Below are 26,001 nucleotides of genomic sequence, written 5' to 3'. Positions count from 1 at the left end.
TGTGTGTGGGCGAGTGGATTTGAGCCTGGTGGTGGTGGGGTGTGTCTGGGTTTCTCTCAGCCCCTCTCACCCAGGATCAGGCCGCCGCCTCTAGTGCCAGCCCGGGGCAAAGCAGGGCAACCCACCGACCCGCTACGCCCCACGCCCTCTTGTCCACCGGCCGGGTCTTGGTCGGGACAAGCGAGCGCGGTCGGGGCGTTGTGAGAGAAAGGCCCCGCGCGGCTGGGCCGGCTGTTCGACCTTGGCCAGCCCTGACGGCTCTGGGTGGGTGGGGCAAGAGGGGACCTCGCAGGAGCCCCTGAGCGGCGAGGGATCCAAAACGCTACCTCCGCGGCAGGGCGGAGGACCGGAGCGTGTCGCAGGATCGTGGGCCCTGGGCCCTGACGCCTCGGAGCACTCCCTGTTCGGAGCGGGCCCGATGTGGTGGAAGCGCGGGAGCCTGGGGTAGGCCGCGAGCGAGCGGCCCTCGGGTTCCGCGATCCTAGCCCCGCGGCCCCGGGCTGGCGGTGACGGCTGGCATCCGGCGGGCGTGGCTGGGCCGGGCTCTTGGGGCAGCCGGGCGCCTCTCTCGGCGTCTACGGCCATACCACCCTGAACGCGCCCGGTCTCGTCTGCTCTCGGAAGCTAAGCAGGGTCGGGCCTGGTTAGTACTTGGATGGGAGACCGCCTGGGAATACCGGGTGCTGTAGGCCTTTTCCTTGGCTTTTTGCTTTTTCTTTCCTTTTCTTCCAGACGGGGAGTCTCGCTCTGTCGCCCAGGCTGGAGTGCAGTGGCGCCATCTCGGCTCGCTGCAAGCTCCGCCTCCCGGGTTCACGCCATTCTCCTGCCTCAGCCTCCCGAGTAGCTGGGACTGCAGGCGCCCGCCACCACGCCCGGCTCATTTTTGGTAGTTTCCGTAGAGACGGGGTTTCACCCCGTTAGCCGGGATGGTCTCCATCTCCTGACCTCGTGATCCACCCGCCTCGGCCTCCCAGAGTGCTGGGAATACTGGCGGGAGCCACCGTGCCCGCCCGGCCTGCTGTAGGCTTGTTTGGCTTCCCCGTGGCCTCCCTTCCCATTACAGTCGCCATGCTTCCCAACCTCCCCTGACTCTGCTCAACCTTCATCGCCCTCCTACACCCCCGCCGCCGCCGGGGACCTCCCGCAGGGGGTCCGCCCCTACTGCACGCCGGGCAGCAGCATCCCACCGCTTGCGCCTCGCCGCCGCCCCGCCAGGAGCCCGGCTCCAGCCTGGGAGGGCAGGGGGCCGGACCCCAAAGGCGCAGACGCGGGTTCCCTGCCCTTCGCGGTGCCTTCCCGCTCCCGGAACGCCCAGGCGATTCGATTCACTCATCGAGCGCCAGCGCCGTCGTCGCAACCTTCCGAACCGGGGGAAGGGGCGGCCAGGGGCAGCGGGTGCCACAGACGCCAGCCGAGACCTCGGCTCCAGAACGCATGGGCTGCTTTCTCCGGGGGAAGGACATTCCTTGGCCAGCCACCAGGACAACCGTCCCTGTGCACCCGGATTCCCAATGCCCCCCACTTCGTGTCAACTCCAGTCCCGAGGACACGCCAGAGCCCCAGGCCTCCGGCCGCGCCCGGTGCCAGGGCTCCCGCCAAACGGGCGGGCGCACTCTGCAAATCTCGGGGCGCCCCCGCAAGGCAGCGAGAGCACGGGGAGGTGCCAAGAAAGGAAGGAGCCTACGAAACCCACCTGCAAAGCAAGCAGTTCATCCAGGAAGCAGCCCGTCTCAGCGCTCCGTTGGTCCTCTCGCATGGACCTCCTGGCCCCCATGTTCTGGCGCAGCCCAAGCCCCCTCCACCCTCTCCCGGCCTGCTCAAAAGGGCGCCGCCTACTACGGGAGCCCGGCGCCTCCCCTCTAAGGCTCTATCGCGCTCTCTCGCTCTCTAGCTCCCTCCGCCTCTATCTTCTAGGTTTCCCCCTGGACCTCGCGCTACTTCTGTCGTCTTCCCTCGGCCTCTCTGTCTCTCGCTCTTTCTCCGTCCCTCTCTCTCAGCCTCTCCGTCTGTCTCTTACCGCCTCCCCTGAGGGCGGCAAGCCACCCAGGCGCCGAGGCAAGAGATCGACGACACGAACTGTTCCAGGGTAATAACATACAAAACAAGAAGAGTTATACCAGATACAGATCTCCGATACGAGGAGATGTGAATAGCAGTCATCATTAGTTTGTAGCAATTACTCTTTATTCCAATATTCTAATAATCCTCGCTGTATACTCATAACCTAGGAAAAACCAGGCCATGCAGAGTTAGGAGCTGAGAGGGCACAGTGAGGCGTGACCAGAAGACAAGTGTGAGAGCCTTCTGTGATGCCCAGACAGGGCCACCAGAAGGGCTCCTTGCTCTAGCGGTGACGCCGGCGTCTGGGAAGACGCCCGTTGCCAGGCGGACCGTGGTCTACCGGTAGCGAAAAGTGTCAAGGAACAACACGCGCTGCTTAGCAGACCGGGAAAGGGAGTCTCCTTTCCCCCGGGGGAGTATAGAGAAGACTCTGCCCCTCCACCTCTGCTGCAGGGCCTGACAGCAGTCACTTATCCAGATGCGTAACCGTCTCCCGGTGATGTTCTGCTTCAGTGGTCACGCTCCTAGTCCGCCTTCACGTTCCGTCCTCTACACCTGGCTCTGCCTTCTACGTAGCAGTAGAGACTTAGTGAAATTACTAAAAGTCTGTAATATGCATAAATCATGGCGTAAGCTGTCTTTCTCTTTGTCTCCTCTCTCTCTCTCTCTGCCTCAGTTCCCCGGCAGGGAAGGGCCCCCCCGTCCAGTGGACACGTGACCCACGTGATCTTACCTATCATTGGAGATGACTCACACTCTTTACCCCGCTCCTTTTCTTTGGATCCAATAAATAACAGCGCAGCCAGACATTCGGGGACACTACCGGTCTCCGCGCATTGGTAGTGGTGGAACCCCGGGGCCAGCTGTCTTTTCTTTGATCTCTTTGTCTTGTGTCTTTATTTCTACAACCTCTGGTCTCCACACACGGGGAGAGACCCTGTGGGGCTGGACCCTACACTCCCCCTCCACTGTCTTTCTCGATGGCTGTCTCTCTCATGCCCTCGGTTTCTATCTCTCCATCCATCTCGTCCATGCTCTCCTTCAAGCCGTGTGTGTGTGTGTGTGTGTGTGTGTGTGTGTGTGCGTGTGTGCGGGCGTGTGTGGGTGTCTCTGTGTCTTTGTGTGTGTGTCTGTGCCTGTGTCTCTGTGTGTGTGTGTGTGTGTGTGTGTGTGTGCGTGTGTGTGTGTGTGCCGGTGCGCGAGCCCGCGTGCGAGGGACCCCGTGTGTGTCTGTGTGTGGGCGAGTGGATTTGAGCCTGGTGGTGGTGGGGTGTGTCTGGGTTTCTCTCAGCCCCTCTCACCCAGGATCAGGCCGCCGCCTCTAGTGCCAGCCCGGGGCAAAGCAGGGCAACCCACCGACCCGCTACGCCCCACGCCCTCTTGTCCACCGGCCGGGTCTTGGTCGGGACAAGCGAGCGCGGTCGGGGCGTTGTGAGAGAAAGGCCCCGCGCGGCTGGGCCGGCTGTTCGACCTTGGCCAGCCCTGACGGCTCTGGGTGGGTGGGGCAAGAGGGGACCTCGCAGGAGCCCCTGAGCGGCGAGGGATCCAAAACGCTACCTCCGCGGCAGGGCGGAGGACCGGAGCGTGTCGCAGGATCGTGGGCCCTGGGCCCTGACGCCTCGGAGCACTCCCTGTTCGGAGCGGGCCCGATGTGGTGGAAGCGCGGGAGCCTGGGGTAGGCCGCGAGCGAGCGGCCCTCGGGTTCCGCGATCCTAGCCCCGCGGCCCCGGGCTGGCGGTGACGGCTGGCATCCGGCGGGCGTGGCTGGGCCGGGCTCTTGGGGCAGCCGGGCGCCTCTCTCGGCGTCTACGGCCATACCACCCTGAACGCGCCCGATCTCGTCTGATCTCGGAAGCTAAGCAGGGTCGGGCCTGGTTAGTACTTGGATGGGAGACCGCCTGGGAATACCGGGTGCTGTAGGCCTTTTCCTTGGCTTTTTGCTTTTTCTTTCCTTTTCTTCCAGACGGGGAGTCTCGCTCTGTCGCCCAGGCTGGAGTGCAGTGGCGCCATCTCGGCTCGCTGCAAGCTCCGCCTCCCGGGTTCACGCCATTCTCCTGCCTCAGCCTCCCGAGTAGCTGGGACTGCAGGCGCCCGCCACCACGCCCGGCTCATTTTTGGTAGTTTCCGTAGAGACGGGGTTTCACCCCGTTAGCCGGGATGGTCTCCATCTCCTGACCTCGTGATCCACCCGCCTCGGCCTCCCAGAGTGCTGGGAATACTGGCGGGAGCCACCGTGCCCGCCCGGCCTGCTGTAGGCTTGTTTGGCTTCCCCGTGGCCTCCCTTCCCATTACAGTCGCCATGCTTCCCAACCTCCCCTGACTCTGCTCAACCTTCATCGCCCTCCTACACCCCCGCCGCCGCCGGGGACCTCCCGCAGGGGGTCCGCCCCTACTGCACGCCGGGCAGCAGCATCCCACCGCTTGCGCCTCGCCGCCGCCCCGCCAGGAGCCCGGCTCCAGCCTGGGAGGGCAGGGGGCCGGACCCCAAAGGCGCAGACGCGGGTTCCCTGCCCTTCGCGGTGCCTTCCCGCTCCCGGAACGCCCAGGCGATTCGATTCACTCATCGAGCGCCAGCGCCGTCGTCGCAACCTTCCGAACCGGGGGAAGGGGCGGCCAGGGGCAGCGGGTGCCACAGACGCCAGCCGAGACCTCGGCTCCAGAACGCATGGGCTGCTTTCTCCGGGGGAAGGACATTCCTTGGCCAGCCACCAGGACAACCGTCCCTGTGCACCCGGATTCCCAATGCCCCCCACTTCGTGTCAACTCCAGTCCCGAGGACACGCCAGAGCCCCAGGCCTCCGGCCGCGCCCGGTGCCAGGGCTCCCGCCAAACGGGCGGGCGCACTCTGCAAATCTCGGGGCGCCCCCGCAAGGCAGCGAGAGCACGGGGAGGTGCCAAGAAAGGAAGGAGCCTACGAAACCCACCTGCAAAGCAAGCAGTTCATCCAGGAAGCAGCCCGTCTCAGCGCTCCGTTGGTCCTCTCGCATGGACCTCCTGGCCCCCATGTTCTGGCGCAGCCCAAGCCCCCTCCACCCTCTCCCGGCCTGCTCAAAAGGGCGCCGCCTACTACGGGAGCCCGGCGCCTCCCCTCTAAGGCTCTATCGCGCTCTCTCGCTCTCTAGCTCCCTCCGCCTCTATCTTCTAGGTTTCCCCCTGGACCTCGCGCTACTTCTGTCGTCTTCCCTCGGCCTCTCTGTCTCTCGCTCTTTCTCCGTCCCTCTCTCTCAGCCTCTCCGTCTGTCTCTTACCGCCTCCCCTGAGGGCGGCAAGCCACCCAGGCGCCGAGGCAAGAGATCGACGACACGAACTGTTCCAGGGTAATAACATACAAAACAAGAAGAGTTATACCAGATACAGATCTCCGATACGAGGAGATGTGAATAGCAGTCATCATTAGTTTGTAGCAATTACTCTTTATTCCAATATTCTAATAATCCTCGCTGTATACTCATAACCTAGGAAAAACCAGGCCATGCAGAGTTAGGAGCTGAGAGGGCACAGTGAGGCGTGACCAGAAGACAAGTGTGAGAGCCTTCTGTGATGCCCAGACAGGGCCACCAGAAGGGCTCCTTGCTCTAGCGGTGACGCCGGCGTCTGGGAAGACGCCCGTTGCCAGGCGGACCGTGGTCTACCGGTAGCGAAAAGTGTCAAGGAACAACACGCGCTGCTTAGCAGACCGGGAAAGGGAGTCTCCTTTCCCCCGGGGGAGTATAGAGAAGACTCTGCCCCTCCACCTCTGCTGCAGGGCCTGACAGCAGTCACTTATCCAGATGCGTAACCGTCTCCCGGTGATGTTCTGCTTCAGTGGTCACGCTCCTAGTCCGCCTTCACGTTCCGTCCTCTACACCTGGCTCTGCCTTCTACGTAGCAGTAGAGACTTAGTGAAATTACTAAAAGTCTGTAATATGCATAAATCATGGCGTAAGCTGTCTTTCTCTTTGTCTCCTCTCTCTCTCTCTCTGCCTCAGTTCCCCGGCAGGGAAGGGCCCCCCCGTCCAGTGGACACGTGACCCACGTGATCTTACCTATCATTGGAGATGACTCACACTCTTTACCCCGCTCCTTTTCTTTGGATCCAATAAATAACAGCGCAGCCAGACATTCGGGGACACTACCGGTCTCCGCGCATTGGTAGTGGTGGAACCCCGGGGCCAGCTGTCTTTTCTTTGATCTCTTTGTCTTGTGTCTTTATTTCTACAACCTCTGGTCTCCACACACGGGGAGAGACCCTGTGGGGCTGGACCCTACACTCCCCCTCCACTGTCTTTCTCGATGGCTGTCTCTCTCATGCCCTCGGTTTCTATCTCTCCATCCATCTCGTCCATGCTCTCCTTCAAGCCGTGTGTGTGTGTGTGTGTGTGTGTGTGTGTGTGTGTGTGCGTGTGTGCGGGCGTGTGTGGGTGTCTCTGTGTCTTTGTGTGTGTGTCTGTGCCTGTGTCTCTGTGTGTGTGTGTGTGTGTGTGTGTGCGTGTGTGTGTGTGTGTGTGCCGGTGCGCGAGCCCGCGTGCGAGGGCCCCCGTGTGTGTCTGTGTGTGGGCGAGTGGATTTGAGCCTGGTGGTGGTGGGGTGTGTCTGGGTTTCTCTCAGCCCCTCTCACCCAGGATCAGGCCGCCGCCTCTAGTGCCAGCCCGGGGCAAAGCAGGGCAACCCACCGACCCGCTACGCCCCACGCCCTCTTGTCCACCGGCCGGGTCTTGGTCGGGACAAGCGAGCGCGGTCGGGGCGTTGTGAGAGAAAGGCCCCGCGCGGCTGGGCCGGCTGTTCGACCTTGGCCAGCCCTGACGGCTCTGGGTGGGTGGGGCAAGAGGGGACCTCGCAGGAGCCCCTGAGCGGCGAGGGATCCAAAACGCTACCTCCGCGGCAGGGCGGAGGACCGGAGCGTGTCGCAGGATCGTGGGCCCTGGGCCCTGACGCCTCGGAGCACTCCCTGTTCGGAGCGGGCCCGATGTGGTGGAAGCGCGGGAGCCTGGGGTAGGCCGCGAGCGAGCGGCCCTCGGGTTCCGCGATCCTAGCCCCGCGGCCCCGGGCTGGCGGTGACGGCTGGCATCCGGCGGGCGTGGCTGGGCCGGGCTCTTGGGGCAGCCGGGCGCCTCTCTCGGCGTCTACGGCCATACCACCCTGAACGCGCCCGATCTCGTCTGCTCTCGGAAGCTAAGCAGGGTCGGGCCTGGTTAGTACTTGGATGGGAGACCGCCTGGGAATACCGGGTGCTGTAGGCCTTTTCCTTGGCTTTTTGCTTTTTCTTTCCTTTTCTTCCAGACGGGGAGTCTCGCTCTGTCGCCCAGGCTGGAGTGCAGTGGCGCCATCTCGGCTCGCTGCAAGCTCCGCCTCCCGGGTTCACGCCATTCTCCTGCCTCAGCCTCCCGAGTAGCTGGGACTGCAGGCGCCCGCCACCACGCCCGGCTCATTTTTGGTAGTTTCCGTAGAGACGGGGTTTCACCCCGTTAGCCGGGATGGTCTCCATCTCCTGACCTCGTGATCCACCCGCCTCGGCCTCCCAGAGTGCTGGGAATACTGGCGGGAGCCACCGTGCCCGCCCGGCCTGCTGTAGGCTTGTTTGGCTTCCCCGTGGCCTCCCTTCCCATTACAGTCGCCATGCTTCCCAACCTCCCCTGACTCTGCTCAACCTTCATCGCCCTCCTACACCCCCGCCGCCGCCGGGGACCTCCCGCAGGGGGTCCGCCCCTACTGCACGCCGGGCAGCAGCATCCCACCGCTTGCGCCTCGCCGCCGCCCCGCCAGGAGCCCGGCTCCAGCCTGGGAGGGCAGGGGGCCGGACCCCAAAGGCGCAGACGCGGGTTCCCTGCCCTTCGCGGTGCCTTCCCGCTCCCGGAACGCCCAGGCGATTCGATTCACTCATCGAGCGCCAGCGCCGTCGTCGCAACCTTCCGAACCGGGGGAAGGGGCGGCCAGGGGCAGCGGGTGCCACAGACGCCAGCCGAGACCTCGGCTCCAGAACGCATGGGCTGCTTTCTCCGGGGGAAGGACATTCCTTGGCCAGCCACCAGGACAACCGTCCCTGTGCACCCGGATTCCCAATGCCCCCCACTTCGTGTCAACTCCAGTCCCGAGGACACGCCAGAGCCCCAGGCCTCCGGCCGCGCCCGGTGCCAGGGCTCCCGCCAAACGGGCGGGCGCACTCTGCAAATCTCGGGGCGCCCCCGCAAGGCAGCGAGAGCACGGGGAGGTGCCAAGAAAGGAAGGAGCCTACGAAACCCACCTGCAAAGCAAGCAGTTCATCCAGGAAGCAGCCCGTCTCAGCGCTCCGTTGGTCCTCTCGCATGGACCTCCTGGCCCCCATGTTCTGGCGCAGCCCAAGCCCCCTCCACCCTCTCCCGGCCTGCTCAAAAGGGCGCCGCCTACTACGGGAGCCCGGCGCCTCCCCTCTAAGGCTCTATCGCGCTCTCTCGCTCTCTAGCTCCCTCCGCCTCTATCTTCTAGGTTTCCCCCTGGACCTCGCGCTACTTCTGTCGTCTTCCCTCGGCCTCTCTGTCTCTCGCTCTTTCTCCGTCCCTCTCTCTCAGCCTCTCCGTCTGTCTCTTACCGCCTCCCCTGAGGGCGGCAAGCCACCCAGGCGCCGAGGCAAGAGATCGACGACACGAACTGTTCCAGGGTAATAACATACAAAACAAGAAGAGTTATACCAGATACAGATCTCCGATACGAGGAGATGTGAATAGCAGTCATCATTAGTTTGTAGCAATTACTCTTTATTCCAATATTCTAATAATCCTCGCTGTATACTCATAACCTAGGAAAAACCAGGCCATGCAGAGTTAGGAGCTGAGAGGGCACAGTGAGGCGTGACCAGAAGACAAGTGTGAGAGCCTTCTGTGATGCCCAGACAGGGCCACCAGAAGGGCTCCTTGCTCTAGCGGTGACGCCGGCGTCTGGGAAGACGCCCGTTGCCAGGCGGACCGTGGTCTACCGGTAGCGAAAAGTGTCAAGGAACAACACGCGCTGCTTAGCAGACCGGGAAAGGGAGTCTCCTTTCCCCCGGGGGAGTATAGAGAAGACTCTGCCCCTCCACCTCTGCTGCAGGGCCTGACAGCAGTCACTTATCCAGATGCGTAACCGTCTCCCGGTGATGTTCTGCTTCAGTGGTCACGCTCCTAGTCCGCCTTCACGTTCCGTCCTCTACACCTGGCTCTGCCTTCTACGTAGCAGTAGAGACTTAGTGAAATTACTAAAAGTCTGTAATATGCATAAATCATGGCGTAAGCTGTCTTTCTCTTTGTCTCCTCTCTCTCTCTCTCTGCCTCAGTTCCCCGGCAGGGAAGGGCCCCCCCGTCCAGTGGACACGTGACCCACGTGATCTTACCTATCATTGGAGATGACTCACACTCTTTACCCCGCTCCTTTTCTTTGGATCCAATAAATAACAGCGCAGCCAGACATTCGGGGACACTACCGGTCTCCGCGCATTGGTAGTGGTGGAACCCCGGGGCCAGCTGTCTTTTCTTTGATCTCTTTGTCTTGTGTCTTTATTTCTACAACCTCTGGTCTCCACACACGGGGAGAGACCCTGTGGGGCTGGACCCTACACTCCCCCTCCACTGTCTTTCTCGATGGCTGTCTCTCTCATGCCCTCGGTTTCTATCTCTCCATCCATCTCGTCCATGCTCTCCTTCAAGCCGTGTGTGTGTGTGTGTGTGTGTGTGTGTGTGTGTGTGTGTGCGGGCGTGTGTGGGTGTCTCTGTGTCTTTGTGTGTGTGTCTGTGCCTGTGTCTCTGTGTGTGTGTGTGTGTGTGTGTGTGTGCGTGTGTGTGTGTGTGTGCCGGTGCGCGAGCCCGCGTGCGAGGGCCCCCGTGTGTGTCTGTGTGTGGGCGAGTGGATTTGAGCCTGGTGGTGGTGGGGTGTGTCTGGGTTTCTCTCAGCCCCTCTCACCCAGGATCAGGCCGCCGCCTCTAGTGCCAGCCCGGGGCAAAGCAGGGCAACCCACCGACCCGCTACGCCCCACGCCCTCTTGTCCACCGGCCGGGTCTTGGTCGGGACAAGCGAGCGCGGTCGGGGCGTTGTGAGAGAAAGGCCCCGCGCGGCTGGGCCGGCTGTTCGACCTTGGCCAGCCCTGACGGCTCTGGGTGGGTGGGGCAAGAGGGGACCTCGCAGGAGCCCCTGAGCGGCGAGGGATCCAAAACGCTACCTCCGCGGCAGGGCGGAGGACCGGAGCGTGTCGCAGGATCGTGGGCCCTGGGCCCTGACGCCTCGGAGCACTCCCTGTTCGGAGCGGGCCCGATGTGGTGGAAGCGCGGGAGCCTGGGGTAGGCCGCGAGCGAGCGGCCCTCGGGTTCCGCGATCCTAGCCCCGCGGCCCCGGGCTGGCGGTGACGGCTGGCATCCGGCGGGCGTGGCTGGGCCGGGCTCTTGGGGCAGCCGGGCGCCTCTCTCGGCGTCTACGGCCATACCACCCTGAACGCGCCCGGTCTCGTCTGCTCTCGGAAGCTAAGCAGGGTCGGGCCTGGTTAGTACTTGGATGGGAGACCGCCTGGGAATACCGGGTGCTGTAGGCCTTTTCCTTGGCTTTTTGCTTTTTCTTTCCTTTTCTTCCAGACGGGGAGTCTCGCTCTGTCGCCCAGGCTGGAGTGCAGTGGCGCCATCTCGGCTCGCTGCAAGCTCCGCCTCCCGGGTTCACGCCATTCTCCTGCCTCAGCCTCCCGAGTAGCTGGGACTGCAGGCGCCCGCCACCACGCCCGGCTCATTTTTGGTAGTTTCCGTAGAGACGGGGTTTCACCCCGTTAGCCGGGATGGTCTCCATCTCCTGACCTCGTGATCCACCCGCCTCGGCCTCCCAGAGTGCTGGGAATACTGGCGGGAGCCACCGTGCCCGCCCGGCCTGCTGTAGGCTTGTTTGGCTTCCCCGTGGCCTCCCTTCCCATTACAGTCGCCATGCTTCCCAACCTCCCCTGACTCTGCTCAACCTTCATCGCCCTCCTACACCCCCGCCGCCGCCGGGGACCTCCCGCAGGGGGTCCGCCCCTACTGCACGCCGGGCAGCAGCATCCCACCGCTTGCGCCTCGCCGCCGCCCCGCCAGGAGCCCGGCTCCAGCCTGGGAGGGCAGGGGGCCGGACCCCAAAGGCGCAGACGCGGGTTCCCTGCCCTTCGCGGTGCCTTCCCGCTCCCGGAACGCCCAGGCGATTCGATTCACTCATCGAGCGCCAGCGCCGTCGTCGCAACCTTCCGAACCGGGGGAAGGGGCGGCCAGGGGCAGCGGGTGCCACAGACGCCAGCCGAGACCTCGGCTCCAGAACGCATGGGCTGCTTTCTCCGGGGGAAGGACATTCCTTGGCCAGCCACCAGGACAACCGTCCCTGTGCACCCGGATTCCCAATGCCCCCCACTTCGTGTCAACTCCAGTCCCGAGGACACGCCAGAGCCCCAGGCCTCCGGCCGCGCCCGGTGCCAGGGCTCCCGCCAAACGGGCGGGCGCACTCTGCAAATCTCGGGGCGCCCCCGCAAGGCAGCGAGAGCACGGGGAGGTGCCAAGAAAGGAAGGAGCCTACGAAACCCACCTGCAAAGCAAGCAGTTCATCCAGGAAGCAGCCCGTCTCAGCGCTCCGTTGGTCCTCTCGCATGGACCTCCTGGCCCCCATGTTCTGGCGCAGCCCAAGCCCCCTCCACCCTCTCCCGGCCTGCTCAAAAGGGCGCCGCCTACTACGGGAGCCCGGCGCCTCCCCTCTAAGGCTCTATCGCGCTCTCTCGCTCTCTAGCTCCCTCCGCCTCTATCTTCTAGGTTTCCCCCTGGACCTCGCGCTACTTCTGTCGTCTTCCCTCGGCCTCTCTGTCTCTCGCTCTTTCTCCGTCCCTCTCTCTCAGCCTCTCCGTCTGTCTCTTACCGCCTCCCCTGAGGGCGGCAAGCCACCCAGGCGCCGAGGCAAGAGATCGACGACACGAACTGTTCCAGGGTAATAACATACAAAACAAGAAGAGTTATACCAGATACAGATCTCCGATACGAGGAGATGTGAATAGCAGTCATCATTAGTTTGTAGCAATTACTCTTTATTCCAATATTCTAATAATCCTCGCTGTATACTCATAACCTAGGAAAAACCAGGCCATGCAGAGTTAGGAGCTGAGAGGGCACAGTGAGGCGTGACCAGAAGACAAGTGTGAGAGCCTTCTGTGATGCCCAGACAGGGCCACCAGAAGGGCTCCTTGCTCTAGCGGTGACGCCGGCGTCTGGGAAGACGCCCGTTGCCAGGCGGACCGTGGTCTACCGGTAGCGAAAAGTGTCAAGGAACAACACGCGCTGCTTAGCAGACCGGGAAAGGGAGTCTCCTTTCCCCCGGGGGAGTATAGAGAAGACTCTGCCCCTCCACCTCTGCTGCAGGGCCTGACAGCAGTCACTTATCCAGATGCGTAACCGTCTCCCGGTGATGTTCTGCTTCAGTGGTCACGCTCCTAGTCCGCCTTCACGTTCCGTCCTCTACACCTGGCTCTGCCTTCTACGTAGCAGTAGAGACTTAGTGAAATTACTAAAAGTCTGTAATATGCATAAATCATGGCGTAAGCTGTCTTTCTCTTTGTCTCCTCTCTCTCTCTCTCTGCCTCAGTTCCCCGGCAGGGAAGGGCCCCCCCGTCCAGTGGACACGTGACCCACGTGATCTTACCTATCATTGGAGATGACTCACACTCTTTACCCCGCTCCTTTTCTTTGGATCCAATAAATAACAGCGCAGCCAGACATTCGGGGACACTACCGGTCTCCGCGCATTGGTAGTGGTGGAACCCCGGGGCCAGCTGTCTTTTCTTTGATCTCTTTGTCTTGTGTCTTTATTTCTACAACCTCTGGTCTCCACACACGGGGAGAGACCCTGTGGGGCTGGACCCTACACTCCCCCTCCACTGTCTTTCTCGATGGCTGTCTCTCTCATGCCCTCGGTTTCTATCTCTCCATCCATCTCGTCCATGCTCTCCTTCAAGCCGTGTGTGTGTGTGTGTGTGTGTGTGTGTGTGTGTGCGTGTGTGCGGGCGTGTGTGGGTGTCTCTGTGTCTTTGTGTGTGTGTCTGTGCCTGTGTCTCTGTGTGTGTGTGTGTGTGTGTGTGTGTGCGTGTGTGTGTGTGTGCCGGTGCGCGAGCCCGCGTGCGAGGGACCCCGTGTGTGTCTGTGTGTGGGCGAGTGGATTTGAGCCTGGTGGTGGTGGGGTGTGTCTGGGTTTCTCTCAGCCCCTCTCACCCAGGATCAGGCCGCCGCCTCTAGTGCCAGCCCGGGGCAAAGCAGGGCAACCCACCGACCCGCTACGCCCCACGCCCTCTTGTCCACCGGCCGGGTCTTGGTCGGGACAAGCGAGCGCGGTCGGGGCGTTGTGAGAGAAAGGCCCCGCGCGGCTGGGCCGGCTGTTCGACCTTGGCCAGCCCTGACGGCTCTGGGTGGGTGGGGCAAGAGGGGACCTCGCAGGAGCCCCTGAGCGGCGAGGGATCCAAAACGCTACCTCCGCGGCAGGGCGGAGGACCGGAGCGTGTCGCAGGATCGTGGGCCCTGGGCCCTGACGCCTCGGAGCACTCCCTGTTCGGAGCGGGCCCGATGTGGTGGAAGCGCGGGAGCCTGGGGTAGGCCGCGAGCGAGCGGCCCTCGGGTTCCGCGATCCTAGCCCCGCGGCCCCGGGCTGGCGGTGACGGCTGGCATCCGGCGGGCGTGGCTGGGCCGGGCTCTTGGGGCAGCCGGGCGCCTCTCTCGGCGTCTACGGCCATACCACCCTGAACGCGCCCGATCTCGTCTGCTCTCGGAAGCTAAGCAGGGTCGGGCCTGGTTAGTACTTGGATGGGAGACCGCCTGGGAATACCGGGTGCTGTAGGCCTTTTCCTTGGCTTTTTGCTTTTTCTTTCCTTTTCTTCCAGACGGGGAGTCTCGCTCTGTCGCCCAGGCTGGAGTGCAGTGGCGCCATCTCGGCTCGCTGCAAGCTCCGCCTCCCGGGTTCACGCCATTCTCCTGCCTCAGCCTCCCGAGTAGCTGGGACTGCAGGCGCCCGCCACCACGCCCGGCTCATTTTTGGTAGTTTCCGTAGAGACGGGGTTTCACCCCGTTAGCCGGGATGGTCTCCATCTCCTGACCTCGTGATCCACCCGCCTCGGCCTCCCAGAGTGCTGGGAATACTGGCGGGAGCCACCGTGCCCGCCCGGCCTGCTGTAGGCTTGTTTGGCTTCCCCGTGGCCTCCCTTCCCATTACAGTCGCCATGCTTCCCAACCTCCCCTGACTCTGCTCAACCTTCATCGCCCTCCTACACCCCCGCCGCCGCCGGGGACCTCCCGCAGGGGGTCCGCCCCTACTGCACGCCGGGCAGCAGCATCCCACCGCTTGCGCCTCGCCGCCGCCCCGCCAGGAGCCCGGCTCCAGCCTGGGAGGGCAGGGGGCCGGACCCCAAAGGCGCAGACGCGGGTTCCCTGCCCTTCGCGGTGCCTTCCCGCTCCCGGAACGCCCAGGCGATTCGATTCACTCATCGAGCGCCAGCGCCGTCGTCGCAACCTTCCGAACCGGGGGAAGGGGCGGCCAGGGGCAGCGGGTGCCACAGACGCCAGCCGAGACCTCGGCTCCAGAACGCATGGGCTGCTTTCTCCGGGGGAAGGACATTCCTTGGCCAGCCACCAGGACAACCGTCCCTGTGCACCCGGATTCCCAATGCCCCCCACTTCGTGTCAACTCCAGTCCCGAGGACACGCCAGAGCCCCAGGCCTCCGGCCGCGCCCGGTGCCAGGGCTCCCGCCAAACGGGCGGGCGCACTCTGCAAATCTCGGGGCGCCCCCGCAAGGCAGCGAGAGCACGGGGAGGTGCCAAGAAAGGAAGGAGCCTACGAAACCCACCTGCAAAGCAAGCAGTTCATCCAGGAAGCAGCCCGTCTCAGCGCTCCGTTGGTCCTCTCGCATGGACCTCCTGGCCCCCATGTTCTGGCGCAGCCCAAGCCCCCTCCACCCTCTCCCGGCCTGCTCAAAAGGGCGCCGCCTACTACGGGAGCCCGGCGCCTCCCCTCTAAGGCTCTATCGCGCTCTCTCGCTCTCTAGCTCCCTCCGCCTCTATCTTCTAGGTTTCCCCCTGGACCTCGCGCTACTTCTGTCGTCTTCCCTCGGCCTCTCTGTCTCTCGCTCTTTCTCCGTCCCTCTCTCTCAGCCTCTCCGTCTGTCTCTTACCGCCTCCCCTGAGGGCGGCAAGCCACCCAGGCGCCGAGGCAAGAGATCGACGACACGAACTGTTCCAGGGTAATAACATACAAAACAAGAAGAGTTATACCAGATACAGATCTCCGATACGAGGAGATGTGAATAGCAGTCATCATTAGTTTGTAGCAATTACTCTTTATTCCAATATTCTAATAATCCTCGCTGTATACTCATAACCTAGGAAAAACCAGGCCATGCAGAGTTAGGAGCTGAGAGGGCACAGTGAGGCGTGACCAGAAGACAAGTGTGAGAGCCTTCTGTGATGCCCAGACAGGGCCACCAGAAGGGCTCCTTGCTCTAGCGGTGACGCCGGCGTCTGGGAAGACGCCCGTTGCCAGGCGGACCGTGGTCTACCGGTAGCGAAAAGTGTCAAGGAACAACACGCGCTGCTTAGCAGACCGGGAAAGGGAGTCTCCTTTCCCCCGGGGGAGTATAGAGAAGACTCTGCCCCTCCACCTCTGCTGCAGGGCCTGACAGCAGTCACTTATCCAGATGCGTAACCGTCTCCCGGTGATGTTCTGCTTCAGTGGTCACGCTCCTAGTCCGCCTTCACGTTCCGTCCTCTACACCTGGCTCTGCCTTCTACGTAGCAGTAGAGACTTAGTGAAATTACTAAAAGTCTGTAATATGCATAAATCATGGCGTAAGCTGTCTTTCTCTTTGTCTCCTCTCTCTCTCTCTCTGCCTCAGTTCCCCGGCAGGGAAGGGCCCCCCCGTCCAGTGGACACGTGACCCACGTGATCTTACCTATCATTGGAGATGACTCACACTCTTTACCCCGCTCCTTTTCTTTGGATCCAATAAATAACAGCGCAGCCAGACATTCGGGGACACTACCGGTCTCCGCGCATTGGTAGTGGTGGAACCCCGGGGCCAGCTGTCTTTTCTTTGATCTCTTTGTCTTGTGTCTTTATTTCTACAACCTCTGGTCTCCACACACGGGGAGAGACCCTGTGGGGCTGGACCCTACACTCCCCCTCCACTGTCTTTCTCGATGGCTGTCTCTCTCATGCCCTCGGTTTCTATCTCTCCATCCATCTCGTCCATGCTCTCCTTCAAGCCGTGTGTGTGTGTGTGTGTGTGTGTGTGTGTGTGTGTGTGCGTGTGTGCGGGCGTGTGTGGGTGTCTCTGTGTCTTTGTGTGTGTGTCTGTGCCTGTGTCTCTGTGTGTGTGTGTGTGTGTGTGTGTGCGTGTGTGTGTGTGTGTGTGCCGGTGCGCGAGCCCGCGTGCGAGGGCCCCCGTGTGTGTCTGTGTGTGGGCGAGTGGATTTGAGCCTGGTGGTGGTGGGGTGTGTCTGGGTTTCTCTCAGCCCCTCTCACCCAGGATCAGGCCGCCGCCTCTAGTGCCAGCCCGGGGCAAAGCAGGGCAACCCACCGACCCGCTACGCCCCACGCCCTCTTGTCCACCGGCCGGGTCTTGGTCGGGACAAGCGAGCGCGGTCGGGGCGTTGTGAGAGAAAGGCCCCGCGCGGCTGGGCCGGCTGTTCGACCTTGGCCAGCCCTGACGGCTCTGGGTGGGTGGGGCAAGAGGGGACCTCGCAGGAGCCCCTGAGCGGCGAGGGATCCAAAACGCTACCTCCGCGGCAGGGCGGAGGACCGGAGCGTGTCGCAGGATCGTGGGCCCTGGGCCCTGACGCCTCGGAGCACTCCCTGTTCGGAGCGGGCCCGATGTGGTGGAAGCGCGGGAGCCTGGGGTAGGCCGCGAGCGAGCGGCCCTCGGGTTCCGCGATCCTAGCCCCGCGGCCCCGGGCTGGCGGTGACGGCTGGCATCCGGCGGGCGTGGCTGGGCCGGGCTCTTGGGGCAGCCGGGCGCCTCTCTCGGCGTCTACGGCCATACCACCCTGAACGCGCCCGATCTCGTCTGCTCTCGGAAGCTAAGCAGGGTCGGGCCTGGTTAGTACTTGGATGGGAGACCGCCTGGGAATACCGGGTGCTGTAGGCCTTTTCCTTGGCTTTTTGCTTTTTCTTTCCTTTTCTTCCAGACGGGGAGTCTCGCTCTGTCGCCCAGGCTGGAGTGCAGTGGCGCCATCTCGGCTCGCTGCAAGCTCCGCCTCCCGGGTTCACGCCATTCTCCTGCCTCAGCCTCCCGAGTAGCTGGGACTGCAGGCGCCCGCCACCACGCCCGGCTCATTTTTGGTAGTTTCCGTAGAGACGGGGTTTCACCCCGTTAGCCGGGATGGTCTCCATCTCCTGACCTCGTGATCCACCCGCCTCGGCCTCCCAGAGTGCTGGGAATACTGGCGGGAGCCACCGTGCCCGCCCGGCCTGCTGTAGGCTTGTTTGGCTTCCCCGTGGCCTCCCTTCCCATTACAGTCGCCATGCTTCCCAACCTCCCCTGACTCTGCTCAACCTTCATCGCCCTCCTACACCCCCGCCGCCGCCGGGGACCTCCCGCAGGGGGTCCGCCCCTACTGCACGCCGGGCAGCAGCATCCCACCGCTTGCGCCTCGCCGCCGCCCCGCCAGGAGCCCGGCTCCAGCCTGGGAGGGCAGGGGGCCGGACCCCAAAGGCGCAGACGCGGGTTCCCTGCCCTTCGCGGTGCCTTCCCGCTCCCGGAACGCCCAGGCGATTCGATTCACTCATCGAGCGCCAGCGCCGTCGTCGCAACCTTCCGAACCGGGGGAAGGGGCGGCCAGGGGCAGCGGGTGCCACAGACGCCAGCCGAGACCTCGGCTCCAGAACGCATGGGCTGCTTTCTCCGGGGGAAGGACATTCCTTGGCCAGCCACCAGGACAACCGTCCCTGTGCACCCGGATTCCCAATGCCCCCCACTTCGTGTCAACTCCAGTCCCGAGGACACGCCAGAGCCCCAGGCCTCCGGCCGCGCCCGGTGCCAGGGCTCCCGCCAAACGGGCGGGCGCACTCTGCAAATCTCGGGGCGCCCCCGCAAGGCAGCGAGAGCACGGGGAGCTGCCAAGAAAGGAAGGAGCCTACGAAACCCACCTGCAAAGCAAGCAGTTCATCCAGGAAGCAGCCCGTCTCAGCGCTCCGTTGGTCCTCTCGCATGGACCTCCTGGCCCCCATGTTCTGGCGCAGCCCAAGCCCCCTCCACCCTCTCCCGGCCTGCTCAAAAGGGCGCCGCCTACTACGGGAGCCCGGCGCCTCCCCTCTAAGGCTCTATCGCGCTCTCTCGCTCTCTAGCTCCCTCCGCCTCTATCTTCTAGGTTTCCCCCTGGACCTCGCGCTACTTCTGTCGTCTTCCCTCGGCCTCTCTGTCTCTCGCTCTTTCTCCGTCCCTCTCTCTCAGCCTCTCCGTCTGTCTCTTACCGCCTCCCCTGAGGGCGGCAAGCCACCCAGGCGCCGAGGCAAGAGATCGACGACACGAACTGTTCCAGGGTAATAACATACAAAACAAGAAGAGTTATACCAGATACAGATCTCCGATACGAGGAGATGTGAATAGCAGTCATCATTAGTTTGTAGCAATTACTCTTTATTCCAATATTCTAATAATCCTCGCTGTATACTCATAACCTAGGAAAAACCAGGCCATGCAGAGTTAGGAGCTGAGAGGGCACAGTGAGGCGTGACCAGAAGACAAGTGTGAGAGCCTTCTGTGATGCCCAGACAGGGCCACCAGAAGGGCTCCTTGCTCTAGCGGTGACGCCGGCGTCTGGGAAGACGCCCGTTGCCAGGCGGACCGTGGTCTACCGGTAGCGAAAAGTGTCAAGGAACAACACGCGCTGCTTAGCAGACCGGGAAAGGGAGTCTCCTTTCCCCCGGGGGAGTATAGAGAAGACTCTGCCCCTCCACCTCTGCTGCAGGGCCTGACAGCAGTCACTTATCCAGATGCGTAACCGTCTCCCGGTGATGTTCTGCTTCAGTGGTCACGCTCCTAGTCCGCCTTCACGTTCCGTCCTCTACACCTGGCTCTGCCTTCTACGTAGCAGTAGAGACTTAGTGAAATTACTAAAAGTCTGTAATATGCATAAATCATGGCGTAAGCTGTCTTTCTCTTTGTCTCCTCTCTCTCTCTCTCTGCCTCAGTTCCCCGGCAGGGAAGGGCCCCCCCGTCCAGTGGACACGTGACCCACGTGATCTTACCTATCATTGGAGATGACTCACACTCTTTACCCCGCTCCTTTTCTTTGGATCCAATAAATAACAGCGCAGCCAGACATTCGGGGACACTACCGGTCTCCGCGCATTGGTAGTGGTGGAACCCCGGGGCCAGCTGTCTTTTCTTTGATCTCTTTGTCTTGTGTCTTTATTTCTACAACCTCTGGTCTCCACACACGGGGAGAGACCCTGTGGGGCTGGACCCTACACTCCCCCTCCACTGTCTTTCTCGATGGCTGTCTCTCTCATGCCCTCGGTTTCTATCTCTCCATCCATCTCGTCCATGCTCTCCTTCAAGCCGTGTGTGTGTGTGTGTGTGTGTGTGTGTGTGTGTGCGTGTGTGCGGGCGTGTGTGGGTGTCTCTGTGTCTTTGTGTGTGTGTCTGTGCCTGTGTCTCTGTGTGTGTGTGTGTGTGTGTGTGTGTGCGTGTGTGTGTGTGTGCCGGTGCGCGAGCCCGCGTGCGAGGGACCCCGTGTGTGTCTGTGTGTGGGCGAGTGGATTTGAGCCTGGTGGTGGTGGGGTGTGTCTGGGTTTCTCTCAGCCCCTCTCACCCAGGATCAGGCCGCCGCCTCTAGTGCCAGCCCGGGGCAAAGCAGGGCAACCCACCGACCCGCTACGCCCCACGCCCTCTTGTCCACCGGCCGGGTCTTGGTCGGGACAAGCGAGCGCGGTCGGGGCGTTGTGAGAGAAAGGCCCCGCGCGGCTGGGCCGGCTGTTCGACCTTGGCCAGCCCTGACGGCTCTGGGTGGGTGGGGCAAGAGGGGACCTCGCAGGAGCCCCTGAGCGGCGAGGGATCCAAAACGCTACCTCCGCGGCAGGGCGGAGGACCGGAGCGTGTCGCAGGATCGTGGGCCCTGGGCCCTGACGCCTCGGAGCACTCCCTGTTCGGAGCGGGCCCGATGTGGTGGAAGCGCGGGAGCCTGGGGTAGGCCGCGAGCGAGCGGCCCTCGGGTTCCGCGATCCTAGCCCCGCGGCCCCGGGCTGGCGGTGACGGCTGGCATCCGGCGGGCGTGGCTGGGCCGGGCTCTTGGGGCAGCCGGGCGCCTCTCTCGGCGTCTACGGCCATACCACCCTGAACGCGCCCGATCTCGTCTGCTCTCGGAAGCTAAGCAGGGTCGGGCCTGGTTAGTACTTGGATGGGAGACCGCCTGGGAATACCGGGTGCTGTAGGCCTTTTCCTTGGCTTTTTGCTTTTTCTTTCCTTTTCTTCCAGACGGGGAGTCTCGCTCTGTCGCCCAGGCTGGAGTGCAGTGGCGCCATCTCGGCTCGCTGCAAGCTCCGCCTCCCGGGTTCACGCCATTCTCCTGCCTCAGCCTCCCGAGTAGCTGGGACTGCAGGCGCCCGCCACCACGCCCGGCTCATTTTTGGTAGTTTCCGTAGAGACGGGGTTTCACCCCGTTAGCCGGGATGGTCTCCATCTCCTGACCTCGTGATCCACCCGCCTCGGCCTCCCAGAGTGCTGGGAATACTGGCGGGAGCCACCGTGCCCGCCCGGCCTGCTGTAGGCTTGTTTGGCTTCCCCGTGGCCTCCCTTCCCATTACAGTCGCCATGCTTCCCAACCTCCCCTGACTCTGCTCAACCTTCATCGCCCTCCTACACCCCCGCCGCCGCCGGGGACCTCCCGCAGGGGGTCCGCCCCTACTGCACGCCGGGCAGCAGCATCCCACCGCTTGCGCCTCGCCGCCGCCCCGCCAGGAGCCCGGCTCCAGCCTGGGAGGGCAGGGGGCCGGACCCCAAAGGCGCAGACGCGGGTTCCCTGCCCTTCGCGGTGCCTTCCCGCTCCCGGAACGCCCAGGCGATTCGATTCACTCATCGAGCGCCAGCGCCGTCGTCGCAACCTTCCGAACCGGGGGAAGGGGCGGCCAGGGGCAGCGGGTGCCACAGACGCCAGCCGAGACCTCGGCTCCAGAACGCATGGGCTGCTTTCTCCGGGGGAAGGACATTCCTTGGCCAGCCACCAGGACAACCGTCCCTGTGCACCCGGATTCCCAATGCCCCCCACTTCGTGTCAACTCCAGTCCCGAGGACACGCCAGAGCCCCAGGCCTCCGGCCGCGCCCGGTGCCAGGGCTCCCGCCAAACGGGCGGGCGCACTCTGCAAATCTCGGGGCGCCCCCGCAAGGCAGCGAGAGCACGGGGAGGTGCCAAGAAAGGAAGGAGCCTACGAAACCCACCTGCAAAGCAAGCAGTTCATCCAGGAAGCAGCCCGTCTCAGCGCTCCGTTGGTCCTCTCGCATGGACCTCCTGGCCCCCATGTTCTGGCGCAGCCCAAGCCCCCTCCACCCTCTCCCGGCCTGCTCAAAAGGGCGCCGCCTACTACGGGAGCCCGGCGCCTCCCCTCTAAGGCTCTATCGCGCTCTCTCGCTCTCTAGCTCCCTCCGCCTCTATCTTCTAGGTTTCCCCCTGGACCTCGCGCTACTTCTGTCGTCTTCCCTCGGCCTCTCTGTCTCTCGCTCTTTCTCCGTCCCTCTCTCTCAGCCTCTCCGTCTGTCTCTTACCGCCTCCCCTGAGGGCGGCAAGCCACCCAGGCGCCGAGGCAAGAGATCGACGACACGAACTGTTCCAGGGTAATAACATACAAAACAAGAAGAGTTATACCAGATACAGATCTCCGATACGAGGAGATGTGAATAGCAGTCATCATTAGTTTGTAGCAATTACTCTTTATTCCAATATTCTAATAATCCTCGCTGTATACTCATAACCTAGGAAAAACCAGGCCATGCAGAGTTAGGAGCTGAGAGGGCACAGTGAGGCGTGACCAGAAGACAAGTGTGAGAGCCTTCTGTGATGCCCAGACAGGGCCACCAGAAGGGCTCCTTGCTCTAGCGGTGACGCCGGCGTCTGGGAAGACGCCCGTTGCCAGGCGGACCGTGGTCTACCGGTAGCGAAAAGTGTCAAGGAACAACACGCGCTGCTTAGCAGACCGGGAAAGGGAGTCTCCTTTCCCCCGGGGGAGTATAGAGAAGACTCTGCCCCTCCACCTCTGCTGCAGGGCCTGACAGCAGTCACTTATCCAGATGCGTAACCGTCTCCCGGTGATGTTCTGCTTCAGTGGTCACGCTCCTAGTCCGCCTTCACGTTCCGTCCTCTACACCTGGCTCTGCCTTCTACGTAGCAGTAGAGACTTAGTGAAATTACTAAAAGTCTGTAATATGCATAAATCATGGCGTAAGCTGTCTTTCTCTTTGTCTCCTCTCTCTCTCTCTCTGCCTCAGTTCCCCGGCAGGGAAGGGCCCCCCCGTCCAGTGGACACGTGACCCACGTGATCTTACCTATCATTGGAGATGACTCACACTCTTTACCCCGCTCCTTTTCTTTGGATCCAATAAATAACAGCGCAGCCAGACATTCGGGGACACTACCGGTCTCCGCGCATTGGTAGTGGTGGAACCCCGGGGCCAGCTGTCTTTTCTTTGATCTCTTTGTCTTGTGTCTTTATTTCTACAACCTCTGGTCTCCACACACGGGGAGAGACCCTGTGGGGCTGGACCCTACACTCCCCCTCCACTGTCTTTCTCGATGGCTGTCTCTCTCATGCCCTCGGTTTCTATCTCTCCATCCATCTCGTCCATGCTCTCCTTCAAGCCGTGTGTGTGTGTGTGTGTGTGTGTGTGTGTGTGTGTGTGCGTGTGTGCGGGCGTGTGTGGGTGTCTCTGTGTCTTTGTGTGTGTGTCTGTGCCTGTGTCTCTGTGTGTGTGTGTGTGTGTGTGTGTGCGTGTGTGTGTGTGTGTGTGCCGGTGCGCGAGCCCGCGTGCGAGGGCCCCCGTGTGTGTCTGTGTGTGGGCGAGTGGATTTGAGCCTGGTGGTGGTGGGGTGTGTCTGGGTTTCTCTCAGCCCCTCTCACCCAGGATCAGGCCGCCGCCTCTAGTGCCAGCCCGGGGCAAAGCAGGGCAACCCACCGACCCGCTACGCCCCACGCCCTCTTGTCCACCGGCCGGGTCTTGGTCGGGACAAGCGAGCGCGGTCGGGGCGTTGTGAGAGAAAGGCCCCGCGCGGCTGGGCCGGCTGTTCGACCTTGGCCAGCCCTGACGGCTCTGGGTGGGTGGGGCAAGAGGGGACCTCGCAGGAGCCCCTGAGCGGCGAGGGATCCAAAACGCTACCTCCGCGGCAGGGCGGAGGACCGGAGCGTGTCGCAGGATCGTGGGCCCTGGGCCCTGACGCCTCGGAGCACTCCCTGTTCGGAGCGGGCCCGATGTGGTGGAAGCGCGGGAGCCTGGGGTAGGCCGCGAGCGAGCGGCCCTCGGGTTCCGCGATCCTAGCCCCGCGGCCCCGGGCTGGCGGTGACGGCTGGCATCCGGCGGGCGTGGCTGGGCCGGGCTCTTGGGGCAGCCGGGCGCCTCTCTCGGCGTCTACGGCCATACCACCCTGAACGCGCCCGATCTCGTCTGCTCTCGGAAGCTAAGCAGGGTCGGGCCTGGTTAGTACTTGGATGGGAGACCGCCTGGGAATACCGGGTGCTGTAGGCCTTTTCCTTGGCTTTTTGCTTTTTCTTTCCTTTTCTTCCAGACGGGGAGTCTCGCTCTGTCGCCCAGGCTGGAGTGCAGTGGCGCCATCTCGGCTCGCTGCAAGCTCCGCCTCCCGGGTTCACGCCATTCTCCTGCCTCAGCCTCCCGAGTAGCTGGGACTGCAGGCGCCCGCCACCACGCCCGGCTCATTTTTGGTAGTTTCCGTAGAGACGGGGTTTCACCCCGTTAGCCGGGATGGTCTCCATCTCCTGACCTCGTGATCCACCCGCCTCGGCCTCCCAGAGTGCTGGGAATACTGGCGGGAGCCACCGTGCCCGCCCGGCCTGCTGTAGGCTTGTTTGGCTTCCCCGTGGCCTCCCTTCCCATTACAGTCGCCATGCTTCCCAACCTCCCCTGACTCTGCTCAACCTTCATCGCCCTCCTACACCCCCGCCGCCGCCGGGGACCTCCCGCAGGGGGTCCGCCCCTACTGCACGCCGGGCAGCAGCATCCCACCGCTTGCGCCTCGCCGCCGCCCCGCCAGGAGCCCGGCTCCAGCCTGGGAGGGCAGGGGGCCGGACCCCAAAGGCGCAGACGCGGGTTCCCTGCCCTTCGCGGTGCCTTCCCGCTCCCGGAACGCCCAGGCGATTCGATTCACTCATCGAGCGCCAGCGCCGTCGTCGCAACCTTCCGAACCGGGGGAAGGGGCGGCCAGGGGCAGCGGGTGCCACAGACGCCAGCCGAGACCTCGGCTCCAGAACGCATGGGCTGCTTTCTCCGGGGGAAGGACATTCCTTGGCCAGCCACCAGGACAACCGTCCCTGTGCACCCGGATTCCCAATGCCCCCCACTTCGTGTCAACTCCAGTCCCGAGGACACGCCAGAGCCCCAGGCCTCCGGCCGCGCCCGGTGCCAGGGCTCCCGCCAAACGGGCGGGCGCACTCTGCAAATCTCGGGGCGCCCCCGCAAGGCAGCGAGAGCACGGGGAGCTGCCAAGAAAGGAAGGAGCCTACGAAACCCACCTGCAAAGCAAGCAGTTCATCCAGGAAGCAGCCCGTCTCAGCGCTCCGTTGGTCCTCTCGCATGGACCTCCTGGCCCCCATGTTCTGGCGCAGCCCAAGCCCCCTCCACCCTCTCCCGGCCTGCTCAAAAGGGCGCCGCCTACTACGGGAGCCCGGCGCCTCCCCTCTAAGGCTCTATCGCGCTCTCTCGCTCTCTAGCTCCCTCCGCCTCTATCTTCTAGGTTTCCCCCTGGACCTCGCGCTACTTCTGTCGTCTTCCCTCGGCCTCTCTGTCTCTCGCTCTTTCTCCGTCCCTCTCTCTCAGCCTCTCCGTCTGTCTCTTACCGCCTCCCCTGAGGGCGGCAAGCCACCCAGGCGCCGAGGCAAGAGATCGACGACACGAACTGTTCCAGGGTAATAACATACAAAACAAGAAGAGTTATACCAGATACAGATCTCCGATACGAGGAGATGTGAATAGCAGTCATCATTAGTTTGTAGCAATTACTCTTTATTCCAATATTCTAATAATCCTCGCTGTATACTCATAACCTAGGAAAAACCAGGCCATGCAGAGTTAGGAGCTGAGAGGGCACAGTGAGGCGTGACCAGAAGACAAGTGTGAGAGCCTTCTGTGATGCCCAGACAGGGCCACCAGAAGGGCTCCTTGCTCTAGCGGTGACGCCGGCGTCTGGGAAGACGCCCGTTGCCAGGCGGACCGTGGTCTACCGGTAGCGAAAAGTGTCAAGGAACAACACGCGCTGCTTAGCAGACCGGGAAAGGGAGTCTCCTTTCCCCCGGGGGAGTATAGAGAAGACTCTGCCCCTCCACCTCTGCTGCAGGGCCTGACAGCAGTCACTTATCCAGATGCGTAACCGTCTCCCGGTGATGTTCTGCTTCAGTGGTCACGCTCCTAGTCCGCCTTCACGTTCCGTCCTCTACACCTGGCTCTGCCTTCTACGTAGCAGTAGAGACTTAGTGAAATTACTAAAAGTCTGTAATATGCATAAATCATGGCGTAAGCTGTCTTTCTCTTTGTCTCCTCTCTCTCTCTCTCTGCCTCAGTTCCCCGGCAGGGAAGGGCCCCCCCGTCCAGTGGACACGTGACCCACGTGATCTTACCTATCATTGGAGATGACTCACACTCTTTACCCCGCTCCTTTTCTTTGGATCCAATAAATAACAGCGCAGCCAGACATTCGGGGACACTACCGGTCTCCGCGCATTGGTAGTGGTGGAACCCCGGGGCCAGCTGTCTTTTCTTTGATCTCTTTGTCTT

The 26,001-nt window shown here is 62.7% G+C and overlaps 8 non-coding genes across 8 annotated transcripts; all 8 read left to right on the top strand.

Moving 5' to 3' along the window:
• Positions 1–573: 573 nt before the first annotated feature.
• LOC129458983 (5S ribosomal RNA) lies at positions 574–692 on the top strand. The gene has a single exon (XR_008649812.1). It is a non-coding gene; the product is annotated as a 5S ribosomal RNA (ribosomal RNA).
• Positions 693–3,865: 3,173 nt separating this feature from the next.
• Positions 3,866–3,984, top strand: LOC129458956 (5S ribosomal RNA). Its single transcript, XR_008649785.1, has one exon. It is a non-coding gene; the product is annotated as a 5S ribosomal RNA (ribosomal RNA).
• A 3,177-nt stretch (positions 3,985–7,161) lies between these two features.
• On the top strand, positions 7,162–7,280 carry LOC129458977 (5S ribosomal RNA). The gene has a single exon (XR_008649806.1). It is a non-coding gene; the product is annotated as a 5S ribosomal RNA (ribosomal RNA).
• Positions 7,281–10,451: 3,171 nt separating this feature from the next.
• LOC129458982 (5S ribosomal RNA) lies at positions 10,452–10,570 on the top strand. Its single transcript, XR_008649811.1, has one exon. It is a non-coding gene; the product is annotated as a 5S ribosomal RNA (ribosomal RNA).
• A 3,171-nt stretch (positions 10,571–13,741) lies between these two features.
• Positions 13,742–13,860, top strand: LOC129458976 (5S ribosomal RNA). Its single transcript, XR_008649805.1, has one exon. It is a non-coding gene; the product is annotated as a 5S ribosomal RNA (ribosomal RNA).
• Positions 13,861–17,037: 3,177 nt separating this feature from the next.
• LOC129458975 (5S ribosomal RNA) lies at positions 17,038–17,156 on the top strand. Its single transcript, XR_008649804.1, has one exon. It is a non-coding gene; the product is annotated as a 5S ribosomal RNA (ribosomal RNA).
• Positions 17,157–20,327: 3,171 nt separating this feature from the next.
• On the top strand, positions 20,328–20,446 carry LOC129458973 (5S ribosomal RNA). The gene has a single exon (XR_008649803.1). It is a non-coding gene; the product is annotated as a 5S ribosomal RNA (ribosomal RNA).
• Positions 20,447–23,623: 3,177 nt separating this feature from the next.
• LOC129458972 (5S ribosomal RNA) lies at positions 23,624–23,742 on the top strand. Its single transcript, XR_008649802.1, has one exon. It is a non-coding gene; the product is annotated as a 5S ribosomal RNA (ribosomal RNA).
• The last annotated feature ends 2,259 nt before the right edge of the window (positions 23,743–26,001 follow it).

Source organism: Symphalangus syndactylus, chromosome 19 (genome assembly GCF_028878055.3).
Source record: "Symphalangus syndactylus isolate Jambi chromosome 19, NHGRI_mSymSyn1-v2.1_pri, whole genome shotgun sequence".
Classification (NCBI taxonomy): domain Eukaryota; kingdom Metazoa; phylum Chordata; class Mammalia; order Primates; family Hylobatidae; genus Symphalangus; species Symphalangus syndactylus.
This window is presented reverse-complemented; position numbering and strand designations above follow the sequence as displayed.